Source organism: Rattus norvegicus, chromosome 3 (genome assembly GCF_021556685.1).
Source record: "Rattus norvegicus strain SHRSP/BbbUtx chromosome 3, alternate assembly SHRSP_T2T, whole genome shotgun sequence".
NCBI classification, from domain to species: Eukaryota; Metazoa; Chordata; class Mammalia; order Rodentia; family Muridae; genus Rattus; species Rattus norvegicus.
In genome coordinates, this window is record NC_141536.1 from 109,353,723 (window position 1) to 109,372,168 (window position 18,446).

The 18,446-nt window shown below is 42.0% G+C and overlaps 1 pseudogene across 1 annotated transcript; it reads right to left on the bottom strand.

Annotated features, from left to right (window-relative positions):
* Positions 1–14,386: 14,386 nt before the first annotated feature.
* On the bottom strand, positions 14,387–15,724 carry Tra2b-ps3 (transformer 2 beta, pseudogene 3; annotated as a pseudogene). Its single transcript, XR_015683753.1, has one exon. The product of XR_015683753.1 is annotated as a transformer 2 beta, pseudogene 3 (transcript).
* Between the last annotated feature and the right edge of the window lie 2,722 nt (positions 15,725–18,446).

The window sequence follows — 18,446 nt, forward strand, 5'->3', positions numbered from 1 at the left end:
GCAGTCATTAAAGGTCTCCCAAGCAAAAAGAGCCCAGGTCCAGATGAGTTCAGTGCAGAATTCTATCAGAACTTCATAGAAGACCTCATACCAATACTATCCAAACTATTCCACAAAATTGAAACAGATGGACCGCTACCAAATTCCTTCTATGAAGCCACAATTACTCTTATACCTAAACCACACAAAGACCCCACAAAGAAAGAGAACTTCAGACCAATTTCCCTTATGAGTATTGACGCAAAAATACTCAATAAAATTCTGGCAAACTGAATCCAAGAGCACATCAAAACAATCATCCATCCAGGGACTAAGCCACTACCTAAAGACTATACATGGACTGACCCTGGACTCTGACCTCATAGGTAGCAATGAATATCCTAGTAAGAGCACCAGTGGAAGGGGAAGCCCTGGGTCCTGCTAAGACCGAACCCCCAGTGAACTAGATTGTTGGGGGGAGGGCGGCAATGTGGGGAGGATGGGGAGGGGAACACCGATAAGAAAGGGGAGGGGGAGGGGGATGTTTGCCCGGAAACCAGGAAAGGGAATAACACTCGAAATGTATATAAGAAATACTCAAGTTAATAAAAAAAAAAAAAAGGAAAAAAAATCATCCCTTCCTGGTTGCTGCCGCTGCAGAGAGCCCCTGGGCAGCACCCCCACGAACGAACCTGAGCCTCGGGACCACAGGTAAGACCAAATTTTCTGCTGCAAGAAAGCTGCCTGGTGAGCTTGGGACACATGGAAGCAGAATTTCTCTAGGACCGGGCACGTTCTGTGTTTACTGGAAGTCCCACACCCGCGGATCCCGGCCCGCAGCAGCTCTCTGCTCCCAGACCCGGTGAGAGAGAGACCCAACCGCCTGGTCAGGTGGGCACTCCTGAGGCTGCAGAGCGGAAGAGACCACCAACACTGCTCACCCCTGCCCACATCCCTGGCCCAAGAGGAAACTGTATAAGGCCTCTGGGCTCCCGTGGGGGAGCGGCAGGACCCCTGCCAGAGACACCGCCGGACCCTGAAGGAAACAGACCGGATAAACAGTTCTCTGCACCCAAATCCCGTGGGAGGGAGAGCTAAACCTTCAGAGAGGCAGACAAGCCTGGGAAACCAGAAGAGACTGCTCCCTGCACACACATCTCGGACGCCAGAGGAAAAAGCCAAAGACCATCTGGAACCCTGGTCCACTGAAGCTCCCGGAAGGGGCGGCACAGGTCTTCCTGGTTGCTGCCGCTGCAGAGAGCCCCTGGGCAGCACCCCACGAGCAAACCTGAGCCTCGGGACCACAGGTAAGACCAAATTTTCTGCTGCAAGAAAGCTGCCTGGTGAACTCAAGACACAGGCCCACAGGAACAGCTGAAGACCTGTAGAGAGGAAAAACTACACGCCCGAAAGCAGAACACTCTGTCCCCATAACTGACTGAAAGAGAGGAAAACAGGTCTACAGCACTCCTGACACACAGGCTTATAGGACAGTCTAGCCACTGTCAGAAATAGCAGAACAAAGTAACACTAGAGATAATCTGATGGCGAGAGGCAAGCGCAGGAAACCAAGCAACAGAAACCAAGACTACATGCCATCATCGGAGCCCAATTCTCCCACCAAAACAAACATGGAATATCCAAACACACCAGAAAAGCAAGATCTAGTTTCAAAATCATATTTGATCATGATGCTGGAGGACTTCAAGAAAGACATGAACACACTTAGGGAAGCACAGGAAAACATTAATAAACAAGTAAAAGCCTACAGAGAGGAATCGCAAAAATCCCTGAAAGAATTCCAGGAAAACACAATCAAACAGTTGAAGGAATTAAAAATGGAAATAGAAGCAATCAAGAAAGAACACATGGAAACAACCCTGGATATACAAAACCAAAAGAAGAGACAAGGAGCTGTAGATACAAGCTTCACCAACAGAATACAAGAGATGGAAGAGAGAATCTCAGGAGCAGAAGATTCCATAGAAATCATTGACTCAACTGTCAAAGATAATGTAAAGCGGAAAAAGCTACTGGTCCAAAACATACAGGAAATCCAGGACTCAATGAGAAGATCAAACCTAAGGATAATAGGTATAGATGAGAGTGAAGACTCCCAGCTCAAAGGACCAGTAAATATCTTCAACAAAATCATAGAAGAAAACTTCCCTAACCTAAAAAAAGAGATACCCATACACATACAAGAAGCCTACAGAACTCCAAATAGATTGGACCAGAAAAGAAACACCTCCCGTCACATAATTGTCAAAACACCAAACGCACAAAATAAAGAAAGAATATTAAAAGCAGTAAGGGAAAAAGGTCAAGTAACATATAAAGGGAGACCTATCAGAATCACACCAGACTTCTCGCCAGAAACTATGAAGGCCAGAAGATCCTGGACTGATGTCATACAGACCCTAAGAGAACACAAATGCCAGCCCAGGTTACTGTATCCAGCAAAACTCTCAATTAACATTGATGGAGAAACCAAGATATTCCATGACAAAACCAAATTTACACAATATCTTTCTACAAATCCAGCACTACAAAGGATAATAAATGGTAAAGCCCAACATAAGGAGGCAAGCTATACCCTAGAAGAAGCAAGAAACTAATCGTCTTGGCAACAAAACAAAGAGAATGAAAGCACACAAACATAACCTCACATCCAAATATGAATATAACGGGAAGCAATAATCACTATTCCTTAATATCTCTCAATATCAATGGCCTCAACTCCCCAATAAAAAGACATAGATTAACAAACTGGATATGCAACGAGGACCCTGCATTCTGCTGCCTACAGGAAACACACCTCAGAGACAAAGACAGACACTACCTCAGAGTGAAAGGCTGGAAAACAACTTTCCAAGCAAATGGTCAGAAGAAGCAAGCTGGAGTAGCCATTCTAATATCAAATAAAATCAATTTCCAACTAAAAGTCATCAAAAAAGATAAGGAAGGACACTTCATATTCATCAAAGGAAAAATCCACCAAGATGAACTCTCAATCCTAAATATCTATGCCCCAAATACAAGGGCACCTACATACGTAAAAGAAACCTTACTAAAGCTCAAAACACACATTGCACCTCACACAATAATAGTGGGAGATTTCAACACCCCACTCTCATCAATGGACAGATCATGGAAACAGAAATTAAACAGTGATGTAGACAGACTAAGAGAAGTCATGAGCCAAATGGACTTAACGGATATTTATAGAACATTCTATCCTAAAGCAAAAGGATATACCTTCTTCTCAGCTCCTCATGGTACTTTCTCCAAAATTGACCATATAATTGGTCAAAAAACGGGCCTCAACAGGTACAGAAAGATAGAAATAATCCCATGCGTGCTATCGGACCACCACGGCCTAAAACTGGTCTTCAATAACAATAAGGGAAGAATGCCCACATATACGTGGAAATTGAACAATGCTCTACTCAATGATAACCTGGTCAAGGAAGAAATAAAGAAAGAAATTAAAAACTTTTTAGAATTTAATGAAAATGAAGATACAACATACTCAAACTTATGGGACACAATGAAAGCTGTGCTAAGAGGAAAACTCATAGCGCTGAGTGCCTGCAGAAAGAAACAGGAAAGAGCATATGTCAGCAGCTTGACAGCACACCTAAAAGCTCTAGAAAAAAAAAAGAAGCAAATACACCCAGGAGGAGTAGAAGGCAGGAAATAATCAAACTCAGAGCTGAAATCAACCAAGTAGAAACAAAAAGGACCATAGAAAGAATCAACAGAACCAAAAGTTGGTTCTTTGAGAAAATCAACAAGATAGATAAACCCTTAGCCAGACTAACGAGAGGACACAGAGAGTGTGTCCAAATTAACAAAATCAGAAATGAAAAGGGAGACATAACTACAGATTCGGAGGAAATTCAAAAAATCATCAGATCTTACTATAAAAACCTATATTCAACAAAACTTGAAAATCTTCAGGAAATGGACAATTTCCTAGACAGATACCAGGTATCGAAGTTAAATCAGGAACAGATAAACCAGTTAAACAACCCCATAACTCCTAAGGAAATAGAAGCAGTCATTAAAGGTCTCCCAACCAAAAAGAGCCCAGGTCCAGACGGGTTTAGTGCAGAATTCTATCAGAACTTCATAGAAGACCTCATACCAATACTATCCAAACTATTCCACAAAATTGAAACAGATGGAGCCCTACCGAATTCCTTCTACGAAGCCACAATTACTCTTATACCTAAACCACACAAAGACACAACAAAGAAAGAGAACTTCAGACCAATTTCCCTTATGAATATCAACGCAAAAATACTGAATAAAATTCTGGCAAACCGAATTCAAGAGCACATCAAAACAATCATCCACAATGATCAAGTAGGCTTCATCCCAGGCATGCAGGGATGGTTTAATATACGGAAAACCATCAACGTGATCCATTATATAAACAAACTGAAAGAACTGAACCACATGATCATTTCTTTAGATGCTGAGAAAGCATTTGACAAAATTCAACACCCCTTCATGATAAAAGTCCTGGAAAGAATAGGAATTCAAGGCCCATACCTAAACATAGTAAAAGCCATATACAGCAAACCAGTTGCTAACATTAAACTAAATGGAGAGAAACTTTAGAATCCCACTAAAATCAGGGACTAGACAAGGCTGCCCACTCTCTCCCTACTTATTCAATATAGTTCTTGAAGTTCTAGCCAGAGCAATCAGACAACAAAAGGAGATCAAAGGGATACAGATCGGAAAAGAAGAGGTCAAAATATCACTATTTGCAGATGACATGATAGTATATTTAAGTGATCCCAAAAGTTCCACCAGAGAACTACTAAAGCTGATAAACAACTTCAGCAAAGTGGCTGGGTATAAAATTAACTCAAATAAATCAGTTGCCTTCCTCTATACAAAAGAGAAACAAGCCGAGAAAGAAATTAGGGAAACGACACCCTTCATAATAGACCCAAATAATATAAAGTACCTCGGTGTGACTTTAACCAAGCAAGTAAAAGATCTGTACAATAAGAACTTCAAGACACTGAGGAAAGAAATTGAAGAAGACCTCAGAAGATGGAATGATCTCCCATGCTCATGGATTGGCAGGATTAATATAGTAAAAATGGCCATTTTACCAAAAGCAATCTACAGATTCAATGCAATCCCCATCAAAATACCAATCCAATTCTTCAAAGAGTTAGACAGAACAATTTGCAAATTCATCTGGAATAACAAAAAACCCAGGATAGCTAAAGCTATCCTCAACAATAAAAGGACTTCAGGGGGAATCACTATCCCTGAACTCAAGCAGTATTACAGAGCAATAGTGATAAAAACTGCATGGTATTGGTACAGAGACAGACAGATAGACCAATGGAATAGAATTGAAGACCCAGAAATGAACCCACACACCTATGGTCACTTGATTTTTGACAAAGGAGCCAATACCATCCAATGGAAAAAAGAGCATTTTCAGCAAATGGTGCTGGTTCAACTGGAGGTCAACATGTAGAAGAATGCAGATCGATCCATGCTTATCACCCTGTACAAAGCTTAAGTCCAAGTGGATCAAGGACCTCCACATCAAACCAGACACACTCAAACTAATAGAAGAAAAACTAGGGAAGCATCTGAAACACATGGGCACTGGAAAAAATTTCCTGAACAAAACACCAATGGCTTATGCTCTAAGATCAAGAATCGACAAATGGGATCTCATAAAACTGCAAAGCTTCTGTAAGGCAAAGGACACTGTGGTTAGGACAAAACGGCAACCAACAGATTGGGAAAAGATCTTTACCAATCCTACAACAGATAGAGGCCTTATATCCAAAATATACAAAGAACTCAAGAAGTTAGACCGCAGGGAAACAAATAACCCTATTAAAAAATGGGGTTCAGAGCTAAACAAAGAATTCACAGCTGAGGAATGCCGAATGGCTGAGAAACACCTAAAGAAATGTTCAACATCTTTAGTCATAAGGGAAATGCAAATCAAAACAACCCTGAGATTTCACCTCACACCAGTGCGATTGGCTAAGATCAAAAACTCAGGTGACAGCAGATGCTGGCGAGGATGTGGAGAAAGAGGAACACTCCTCCATTGTTGGTGGGATTGCAGACTGGTAAAACCATTCTGGAAATCAGTCTGGAGGTTCCTCAGAAAATTGGACATTGAACTGCCTGAGGATCCATCTATACCTCTCTTGGGCATATACCCAAAAGATGCCTCAACATATAAAAGAGACACATGCTCCACTATGTTCATCACAGCCTTATTTATAATAGCCAGAAAATGGAAAGAACCCAGATGCCCTTCAACAGAGGAATGGATACAGAAAATGTGGTACATCTACACAGTGGAATATTACTCAGCTATCAAAAACAACGAGTTTATGAAATTCGTAGGCAAATGGTTGGAACTGGAAAATATCATCCTGAGTGAGCTAACCCAATCACAGAAAGACATACATGGTATGCACTCATTGATAAGTGGCTATTAGCCCAAATGCTTGAATTACCCTAGATCCCTAGAACAAACGAAACTCAAGACGGATGATCAAAATGTGAATGCTTCACTCCTTCTTTAAATGAGGAAAAAGAATACCCTTGGCAGGGAAGGGAGAGGCAAAGATTAAAACAGAGACTGAAGGAACACCCATTCAGAGCCTGCCCCACATGTGGCCCATACATATACAGCCACCCAATTAGACAAGATGGATGAAGCAAAGAAGTGCAGACCGACAGGAGCCGGATGTAGATCGCTCCTGAGAGACACAGCCAGAATACAGCAAATATAGAGGCGAATGCCAGCAGCAAACCACTGAACTGAGAATAGGTCCCCTATTGAAGGAATCAGAGAAAGAACTGGAAGAGCTTGAAGGGGCTCGAGACCCCAAAAGTACAACAATGCCAAGCAACCAGAGCTTCCAGGGACTAAGCCACTACCTAAAGACTATACATGGACTGACCCTGGACTCTGACCCCATAGGTAGCAATGAATATCCTAGTAAGAGCACCAGTGGAAGGGGAAGCCCTGGGTCCTGCTAAGACTGAACCCCCAGTGAACTAGTCTATGGGGGGAGGGCGGCAATGGGGGGAGGGTTGGGAGGGGAACACCCATAAGGAAGGGGAGGGGGGAGGGGGATGTTTGCCCGGAAACCGGGAAAGGGAATAACACTCGAAATGTATATAAGAAATACTCAAGTTAATAAAAAAAAAAAAAAACAATCATCCACCATGATCAAGTAGGCTTCATCCCAGGCATGCAGGGATGGTTTAATATACGGAAAACCATCAACGTGATCCATTATATAGACAAACTGAAAGAACAAAACCACATGATCATTTCATTAGATGCTGAGAAAGCATTTGACAAAATTCAACACCCCTTTATGATAAAAGTCCTGGAAAGAATAGGAATTCAAGGCCCATACCTAAACATAATAAAAGCCATATACAGCAAACCAGTAGCTAACATTAAACTAAGTGGAGAGAAACTTGAAGCAATCCCACTAAAATCAGGGACTAGACAAGGCTGCCCACTCTCTCCCTACTTATACAATATAGTTCTTGAAGTTCTAGCCACAGCAATCAGAAAACAAAAGGAGATCAAAGGGATACAGATCAGAAAAGAAGAAGTCAAAATATCACTATTTGCAGATGATATGATAGTATATTTAAGTGATCCCAAAAGTTCCACCAGAGAACTACTAAAGCTGATAAACAACTTCAGCAAAGTGGCTGGGTATAAAATTAACTCAGATAAATCAGTAGCCTTCCTCTACACAAAAGAGAAACAAGCCAAGAAAGAAACTAGGGAAACAACACCCTTCATAATAGTCCCAAATAATATAAAGTACCTCAGTGTGACTTTAACCAAGCAAGTAAAAGATCTATACAATAAGAGCTTCAAGACTCTGAAGAAAGAAATTGAAGAAGACCTCAGAAGATGGAATGATCTCCCATGCTCATGGATTGGCAGGATTAACATAGTAAAAATGGCCATTTTACCTAAATCGATCTACAGATTCAATGCAATCCCCATCAAAATACCAATCCAATTCTTCAGAGAATTAGACAGAACAATTTGCAAATTCATCTGGAATAACAAAAAACCCAGTATGGCCAAAACTATCCTCAACAATAAAAGACTTCTGGAGGAATCACTATCCCTGAACTCAAGCAATATTACAGAGCAATAGTGATAAAAACTGCATGGTATTGGTACAGAGACAGACAGATAGACCAATGGAACAGAATTGAAGACCCAGAAATGAACCCACACACCTATGGTCACTTGATTTTTGACAAAGGAGCCAAAACCATCAAATGGAAAAAGATAGCACTTTCAGCAAATGGTGCTGGTTCAACTGGAGGTCAACATGTAGAAGAATGCAGATCGATCCATGCTTATCACCCTGTAGAAAGCTTAAGTCCAAGTGGATCAAGGACCTCCACATCAAACCAGATACACTCAAACTAATAGAAGAAAAAGTGGGGAAGCATCTCGAACACATGGGCACTGGAGAAAATTTCCTGAACAAAACACCAATGGCTTATGCTCTAAGATCAAGAATCGACAAATGGGATTTCATAAAACTACAAAGGTTCTGTAAGGCAAAGGACACTGTTGTTAGGACAAAACGGCAACCAACAGATTGGGAAAAGATCTTTACCAATCCTACAACAGATAAAGGGCTCATATCCAAAATATACAAAGAACTCAAGAAGTTAGACCGCAGAGAAACAAATAACCCTATTAAAAAATGGGGTTCAGAGCTAAAGAAAGAATTCACATCTGAGGAATACCAAATGGCTGAGAAACACCTAAAGAAATGTTCAACATCGTTAGTCATAAGGGAAATGCAAATCAAAACAACCCTGAGATTTCACCTCACACCAGTCAGAATGGCTAAGATCAAAAACTCAGGTGACAACAAATGCTGGCGAGGATGGGGAGAAAGAGGAACACTCTTCCATTGTTGGTGGGATTGCAGACTGGTAAAACCATTCTGGAAATCAGTCTGGAGGTTCGTCAGAAAATTGGACATTGAACTACCTGAGGACCCAGCTATACCTCTCTTGGGCATATACCCAAAAGATGCCCCAACATATAACAAAGACACATGCTCCACTATGTTCATCGCAGTCTTATTTATAATAGCCAGAAGTTGAAAAAAACCCAGATGCCCTTCAACATAGTAATGGATACAGAAAATGTGGTACATCTACACAATGGAATATTATTCAGCTACCAAAAACAATGACTTTATGAAATTCATAGGCAAATGGATGGAACTGGAAAATATCATCCTGAGTGAAGTAACCCAATCACAGAACAACACACATGGTATGCACTCATTGATAAGTGGCTATTAGGCCAAATTCTTGAATTACCCTATATGAGCAGAACACATGAAACTCAAGAAGGATGACAAAAATGGGAATGCTTCACTCCTTCTTTAAAAGAGGAACAAGAATAAGCTTGATAGGGAATAGGGAGGCAAAGTTTAAAACAGAGGCAGAAGGAACACCCATTCAGAGCCTGCCTCACATGTGGCCCATACATATACAGCCACCCAATTAGACAAGATGGATGAAGCAAAGAAGTGCAGGCTGACAGGAACCGGATGTAGATCTCTCCTGAGAGACATACCCAGAATACAGCAAATACATAGGCCAATGCCAGCAGCAATCCACTGAACTGAGAACGGGACCCCTGTTGAAGGAATCAGAGAAAGGACTGGAAGAACTTGAAGGGGCTCGAGACCCCATATGAACAACAATGCACCCAACCAGAGCTTCCAGGGACTAAGTCACTACCCAAAGACTATACATGGACTGACCCTGGGCTCCAACCTCATAGGTAGCAATGAATATCCTAGTAAGAGCACCAGTGGAAGGGGAAGCCCTTGGTCCTGCCAAGACTGAACCCCCAGTGAATGTGATTGTTGTGGGGTGAGGGTGGTAATGGGGGGAGGATGGGGAGGGGAACACCCATAGAGAAGGGGAGTGGGAGGGGTTAGGGGGATGTTGGCCCGGAAACCGGGAAGGGGAATAGCAATAGCAATCGAAATGTAAATAAGAAATACTCAAGTTAATAAAGATAAAAAAACTATTTACACAAAATATTATTCTACTACTTGTACCTTTAAAGGTATCAACACTTTCAACTATCTAGAAAGACTATATGTTTCATGTAAGGACTTGTCTGCTATTCACATGACATTGGTAAATAAAACTTTATGTAAAGCAAAAAAAAATCAATCTTAAAGCCACAAGAAGTAAAACAATTAACATTAGGTGCTTCATTATTGGTTCATAGAAAGTACAGCACTGCCTAGAAGTGTGTGTGTGTGTGTGTGTGTGTATGTGTGTGTGTGTGTGTGTGTGGGCATGGATGTACAATTGTGCATGCCTAAGTATGAACTTCAGAGGCAAAAGGAGCTCAGGTGTCCTGCTCTCTCACTCTGCCTCATTTCCTTGAGAAACCTAGTGTCTCCATTGTCCCCTGGATTCTGGCTGGCTGGTGAAAAAACTAGACTGTGCTCTTAGTCACACCCGTCTTTTTCAGGGGTCATGGGGACCTGAGCTTAGGTCCTCACATTTGAGCACAAAACACTCTATCCTCTGAGACATCTCCCTACTCAGGGAGATCTTTGAAAATCAAAACCATGAGGGTCTGGAGACCTGGTTCCATGTTTAAGAACACTTGTTACCATTCCAGAGAACTCAGGTGTGATTCTCACATCCACATGTTGTAAGAAGGGGGAGTGAGGGCAGACAATCTTCTATGTACCTCCAGTCCTAGGGCATCAGTAAGCACAGACATGCTGTGGTGCACACATAACACATGCAGGCAAAACATTCAGATACATAAAATACTTTTTGAAAAATATTTTACCTCTTGCAAATATTGCATATAAAAGAAAAAACACACAAATAGGTAACATCTCTAATGCCAGAAGAGGGTCTTGGTGTTGGACTCCCATTCTATCAATAAGTCATTTCAAACAAAAGTAAAAAATGGGGAGGGGTAGGGGTTGCTGCACTAGACTGAGAGGTGCACAAAACTTCCAAGACTTAAAAGAATCTTAGGAGATGTAACATAGTTAAATGAATAACTTTTTGTTTTTAATTTTGATTCTACAGGACAATTACAGTTTTTCTTAGATAATAGAAGAAATTAGTATTTTGGATATTGAATGATATTAAGGAATTAAGGACAAGATAATGGCATTGTGATTATGCAGAAAACCGTTTGCATAGTCCCCTCTTCCTTCTTTTGAGATGAGGTCCCAATTCGAAGGTTGGCTTTGCTTCAGTGGTCCTTCTGCATTGGGCTCCCAAGTGCTGGGATTACAGGTGAGTGCCATCACAGGCCACTTATTTACATATTTCTTTTGAGATGCACACTGAATCATTTAGAGATGACAGGTGGGACATGATAGCTAAGATTTGATTTAAAATTCTCTAGCCCCATAACATAAAATGCAGTAGACAAGATGCAACTAATGCACAGAAAGAAACTGGGAAATGGACACTTGGAGTCTCCTTTTACATTTGTTTGGAAAGTTTTATAATAAAATATTCCTAAATGGTTTAAAAAGAATTATACTATGGTAATAGAGTATAAGTATTAGAAATGAAGAGAACCATTAGGGGTAAAAGAATACAGGAACAGTGGATGAACGGGGCAGCCACTCTCCCCTGGGCTGGGACAGAGTACCAATTTGGAAGTGCCTCCATCTCTCTTATTGATAGCTAGGCTTTCCTGCAGAATGAAGGACTGGCCTACTCCATTGGCAGATGAAGTCTGCCCAGTTGCTGCCTGCAGGGCTGCCAAGTGGGAAATTGCAGGCTGGAGTTCTGGGAAGCAGCTCACAGCGGTTCTGAAAGAACTCACGGGAGATGCTCAGCGGGCTGCTGCTGAAACTTGTGGTAGGCAGCACCACCTAGTGTGCCTTAACTGAAGGAGAGGGAGGGAGGGAGGGAAGCCTTTGAGGTTACTTGTTAAGCGTTTATCTCTTCCATGAAGCTTCTCCCAGACTGAATCTTTCTTTTCTTCCCATAAATTTCCCAAGATGTAACACCTCAATATCATATTTAGTTATTCATTTACTCTTTCCTTGCTTAAAATGCATTTTAAGTAACAAAACTAGACATTGGTATCCTAGTTGAATGTAAATGAGTGAGAACACCCATTTGTTTCTGCTGCCTCTCCCAACCCCTCTAAAATGGCAAATATGTCAAACAGTATAAACACACAGGGACAAAGACACTGGGCAAAAGGGAGACAGTGACCACATTCTGAAAGCCAAGGAGCAGATGCAAGAGTGGAAACGGACTTAGTGGAGTGGTAACCACTAAACCATCAGTGAGGAAAGCTCAGAGCAAGCCAGTTCCCAAACCCCAGAAAAGCTTGAGTGATGGAGGCACCAGAAACCGCTGAATGGATAAACGCGTCTGAGGCAAATACAAGGCACAGCGGTGGGCAGGGTTGCCATATTCACAGTGAGAATTCTGTGAAAGTCAATATGAAACATAGATGTCTTTTCTCCTTCCTCCAACTTGTTGTGGTAAATATTTAATATTAATTGAGGGTTTCTACCCACCTTAGATCATTTAGTTCCAAGATAAAAGATATAAAACCTTTTATATTTATGATAAGCCTTTAAGGCACTAGAGCTGGGCAGATATCTACTCTCTAAGCTATTAGTGTCTACTCTCCTATCAATAACCCCGAGTTATTTAACTTGCCATGTTCCAATTTTAACCCCAATTGGCCAGCCCTCCTGGCCATGTTTTCATGACTCATCTACCCCATGGAATCTTCTTCTCTCTCCGTTTTCTCTCCTCTCTCGAGGTCTCTCTCCTGCCTTAGACCCCCAAGCCCAGGAACCAAAACCCAGCCTATCTCTCTTCTGTGCCTATCTTTATTCACCAGCAAGTGATAACTTGTGGGGCAAGATTACAAAGCATCACTTGGTCTGCGTGAGGATTTCCTCACACCCAGGGCAGCCAGGGCCAGTATTTAGCATTATAATACATAGGAACAGACTAAAGCTCAACCGTTTTAAATTAAGGAGCACAACAAAGGCTGGTAAACGTGAGAATTCGTTCACCTGGATCTGCCAGTACAGAATTCAGCCTTATAATACAATATAATATAATAGCAACAGATGGAGACTCAACACTTGCTCTGCTGAGAAAGCTGACAGCCAGGCTCATCTCTCAGACCACACACACTGGAAAACTTAATAGCCTGAGGCTCCAAGTTTAAGTTCATCGGACCCTGCCTGGCTCCACCTCCCTCCAACCCCGCACAATCCCTGCTGTGGGACTCAGAGTTTTGTCCATAGTTTTATTTTATTGTGTTATGACCACTCAAGGTGAAATGTGCCCACACAAAGTTTTAAACCTTTATTGCGAGGCAGTTTCATATGTAAACATGATGAATTTTAGTCATCTCCGACCGCTATGCCTTTCTCTCATCTGCTCGCCCCCGCCCCCCATTGGGCTCTTCATAGAAAGTCTCCATCTTTTGTGCCTTTCTGTGTGTGACCCACTAAGTTCAGTTTATGATTGCCTGAGTATGGGTGGGAGGTTACTTACTATAACTTAACAAGGCAACTTAGCAGTGATGACACCACAGAATGGCTTGACACCCCTCCCCAGAGAACTGTGAACTGCTAATCCTCTATGAGGGATGGGAGGGGCTTCGTGGCCCCGCCCCCATCCTCGATGAAATGTCGAGGCTTCTGATCTTGTGCAGATAACCACAGCTGCTACGAGCTAGGCTTGTAATGGCTCTGTCATGCTTTTTCATCTAGGACGAAGAATTCCATCGTCACTTATAGTAGTCACTTTGGACAGCTATTTCTGCATTAACTGCCATCCACTGTAAAAGTCACTGATGAAGCCTGGGTGAGACACTAATATATACACACATGAGTATTTAGAAAGATGTTTGACAACATAACCACTGAGCAAAACAATGGTCGTAGCTTCCCCTTAGGGTTTACGACCTCCTTCCTCAGCCACAAGACCTTCGCCAATTTTATATAATCAGACGTGAGTTCTTATTGGTGGTGCAGGTCCCAAATTGAATCGGAAAGTGATTGGTTGTTCCCATAACAGCTATGCCACATCTTGCCTGAAGGCTGCTCATTGTTATGGTTTACAGGATTCACTGGGGGACAAGACCGTTGGTCACTTTAATACACTAGTAGCCTATCATTTTTATCGTGCTATTTTTATTGTGCTATGTTGTACAGCAGACCCCAAAAGCTTATTCTTGCTTAGTTGATGTGGTCCCTTAAACATGTGGTTAAAGATCGCCTCCAGAGAAAAGAAGGCCATAAAACTGGCAAGAAAACAACATTTTTTTTTTTAGAAAGAAAAGTAAAAATCAAATTTCTTTATTGTTACTTTTTGCCATCTGGTAGCATTTTACACACAGGCTTTGATCTTCAGAATACCCTGGATTCAGTAGAAAAACCTTTTAAATGAAGTTTTGTACAATAGAAACTTCTCAGCAGTCAAAATTTGGACTGTAAAAAAATACATGCAAAACATACTTTTCTGAAAACACTTAACTTTGAACAAAGCACCGAACTACACAAATGCAGAATGAAAACAGCATTTCAACTCCACCAAAAGTAGTCATCATAAAAGGTGTAAAAGTCACCTAACTTCACTAGGCACTGTTCACTTTTTAAACAGGAGACAATAGAAAATATTGTCCACAAACAACATCCCAGCTCTATGGCAGGTCTCAGAAAGTCTTCAACTTCATGCTTTAATAGCGACGAGGTGAGTAGGATCTTGATCGAGAATGAGACCTGTATCCTCCACAACTGTAGTAAGGAGAAGGTGACCGCCTTCTGTAAATCTGATCTTTATCTTGAGCTGCTCTCCATCCACCTCCCCCTCCTCTTCCTCCTCTGTATGATCTGCTGTAATAGTCCCGGTCATCATAACCCCGATCATATCCTCGGTCAAAATAGTCCCGGCGTCGTGAACTGCCATAAGTGGGTCTCCCCATATAAATTCCTGGTGTTGGGGTATGGGGCCTTTTTGTTATAGAGAAATCGACCCTAATACGACGTCCATCAAGCTCCATTCCATTGGCACGTTCTTTAGCTTCCTTGGCATCATCTACATTTTCAAAATATACAAAGGCAAATCCTCTTGACCGTCTAGACTGCTGGTCATACACAATAGACACATCAGCAATGGGGCCATACTTAGAGAACACTTCTCTTCAGATCTCTTTCTGTGGTGTACAAGCTCAATCCAAACATTCCAAGACAACAGTTGGGGTCAGGATTTGCCCGGTTCCCAACATGACGCCTTCGAGTAGACATGGGAGAATGGCTGTGGCTGTGGCGTCTGCGATAGTCTCGGCTGTAAGACTTGCTCCGGGATCGTCTATGAGAGTGAGATCATGATCGTGACCTTGTATAATGCCTTCTAGAACTTCTTCTGGATCTAGCCCTAGATTCAAATCTGGATCTTGACTTTGATCTAGAACGTCTTGAATCTTCCTTGGAGCGAGACCTTGCAGGTGTGTGCCATGCAGATTTCCCCGATCCATGGGCACTTCCACTTCGGGAAGCAGAACGGGATTCCCGCTCGCCGTAGTTCTGCTCGCCGCTGTCGCTCATGACTCCAGGTTGCTGTCACCGCTGCTGGCCTTTACTGAAGCTGTCAAGCTCCCGCCTTCCTGACAGAGGCTCCGCCTCAGCCTCGCGCGATGCCACGCTAAGAGAGTAGTCCAAAGCCGACTCGCTCCGCACCACCTCCACACCGGTCTCAAGAAAACAACATTTAAAGACGTTAAGATTTATAGGTGATGGTAAGAAAAGATATAGCAGCCTTCCCTCCCTCGAAGGGAAGCTTTGAGGAAAAAAAGAAAAGAAAACATTTAAAAGAATGCTGAAAAATTACAAAGATACCATAGCAGAAATAAAAAGATAAAAATAAAAAAATACAAAGAAAGCGGGCTCTGGGCATAGGCCAATGGCAGAGAAAGTGCTTTGTGTTCAATATTCCGGGTTTAGTCTATAGCCATCCCCTAAAACAAACCAAAAAGTGAACGAAACCAACCAGTTAACCAGCTGCAACATTCTCCCCACACCGTCAGAAACAGGAGGAAGAGAGGCAAGGAAACCTCTCAGCCTCGGAACTGTCCATACCCGCAGTCACAGTCTATATCTACAAAGCTTTCTTTTCCCGTTTGTTTCAGCACTGAGACACCAGAGCAGAGAACTTTCCTGGGGGCAATGGAAATAATTCTTTATTCTGGAATTAAGTATTTCAACCGACAACAACACCATTACACCAACCTGTTCAGTTAGTCAGGTCATTCACTCACTGATAAAATGGAGTCACTGGTCTCCAGACACTTGCTCGCTGTGACACAAGCCTTAAACCATCACCCTCCCCAATGCTGAGCAAGTCCAAGTATGTTAAGACCTCTCTTAAACTAGATTTCAAAACTTCATAACCTCCTCCCCTCTCCCCTTCCTCTGAGACACAGGGACATTTAGAAAATGTAGTTCGCTTATTCAGTAGGCTATTTTGGTAAATTTTTTGACAGCGCCAAAATTCACTGCCGTTCAAAAATATAGAGGCTTGAGAGGGTATGAGGAAGAAAAATTAAGAAAGTAAAAGATCAATTCGGGATCTCTGATTTTAAAAATTCCAGCAAGAACAAAATCATGGGAGAAAAAATATCAAAGAATTCCAGAATTTTTAGCACTTGTGACCTGGTTCAACAAGGAGTACACAAGGAGATTCACTGGAGAGTACAAGCAGAAAATTGAGACCTGATGGGCAGAAGGAAACATTGGTTTTCTGTAGTGAGACCATTGGCCACCAGGTGGCAGGGGCGTGTAAATGAAAACGCAAGGTTACTCTAAAACAATAGAGAGAGGCTGGCTTGGCAACATTCTAACTTGTCAGGCTCTGGCAGCTATAAAGGGAGGGTAGGTGGGGAAGGTGTTAAAGAGCGAATTATAAGTGTAGCTGTTGTGGTGTACACAAAGTTTCTCTCATGGAGGCATTCTACAAACATTCATCCTTCGATTTAAAAATAATATTTATATATGTGTATGAGTGTTTGGCCTACAGGTATGTACGTGCTCCAAGTGAGTGTCTGGTGTCCTCTAGGCAAGAAGGGATCAATGGATCCCCTGGAAATGGAGTTATAGAGTTGTGAGCCACCATATGGGTGCTGGGAGCTAAACCTCAGTCCTCTGCAAGAACAGCCAATGCTCTTAGCTGCTGAGCCATCTCCTCAGCCCTGGTGGAATTTCCTCTGTCTCTACTTATTTGTTTTCATTTTAAAAATGTTTTTGGTAAGTCTTTGAAAATTTCATATTCTGTGTTTTTAAACTATTAATTTTATATTTTGAGATAATTACATAATTTCCCCTTTCCTATCCTCCTTCCAAAAACTCTCAATTCTATCCCATCTTTGTTTTTTTTCAAATTCATCATTTCCTTTTTATATTATATAATCTTTTTACATTACACACAGACACACACACATATATTATATACACACACATATATTATACACACACACACACACACACACACACACACAAATACAAGCTGCTGAGTTGTGTAATGTTACTTTCATGCATGATTTCAGGGCCGACCACTTGGTATCGATCACTAGTTACTGTGCTCTTCCCTGGGGCAGACTTTCTCCCACTCTCAGCACTCCTCAGGTGCCTGTTGTTCTTTGTGTAGGTTGAAGCCTCCTGGGTTTCCCCTACCTTTTCACTCACTGCCTTGGCTGAGATGATTTTGAAGATGAGGCTCTGGGACAGCCAGAGACCTAACGATAATCTCTCTGTGTGGGCTTTCCTAGAGAAACACATCTAAGTCCCACGCTGGAGCTTCCTGAGAGTCAGTGCTGCACGAGATTCAGGCAGAAGCTGTATAGTCAATGAGATCCTGACTCAGACGTCATTGCGTCACCTCCATATTCTGATGCCGAGATCAGTGAACTATGGCCAGAACCTAACCCCGCCCGCCCTGTTTTGTTTGCCCTCTGGGCAGCACCCACCAGCACTGGGAGCCCACTAATCTTAGCCCTGATGATGTTTTACTGACAGGTCTTGACAGCCTTAGTTTTCTCTTGCTTTGAGGAAGAGGTCTCAAGCCCAAAGAGATGAATTTAGACCCCATGAATTTCATTTCGTGAAAAGTTAAAAACCTAGCTGCTGTGGATATAAATTTTTAATGTGAGACAGTTCTTTATTTCAGAATCAACAAGACAAACACAACTTTGAAAGTTTATAAGGGAATATTGTTCCATATTTCAAGTTCAAAGGAATAGCTATGCAATTTATGAAACTCCCCTGATTGTATTTCTATGAGAATATAAATTATCAGTTTCCCCTCTGTATCTACTCTCAGCTGTCTTTGTACCTTCAGTGGATATTAAA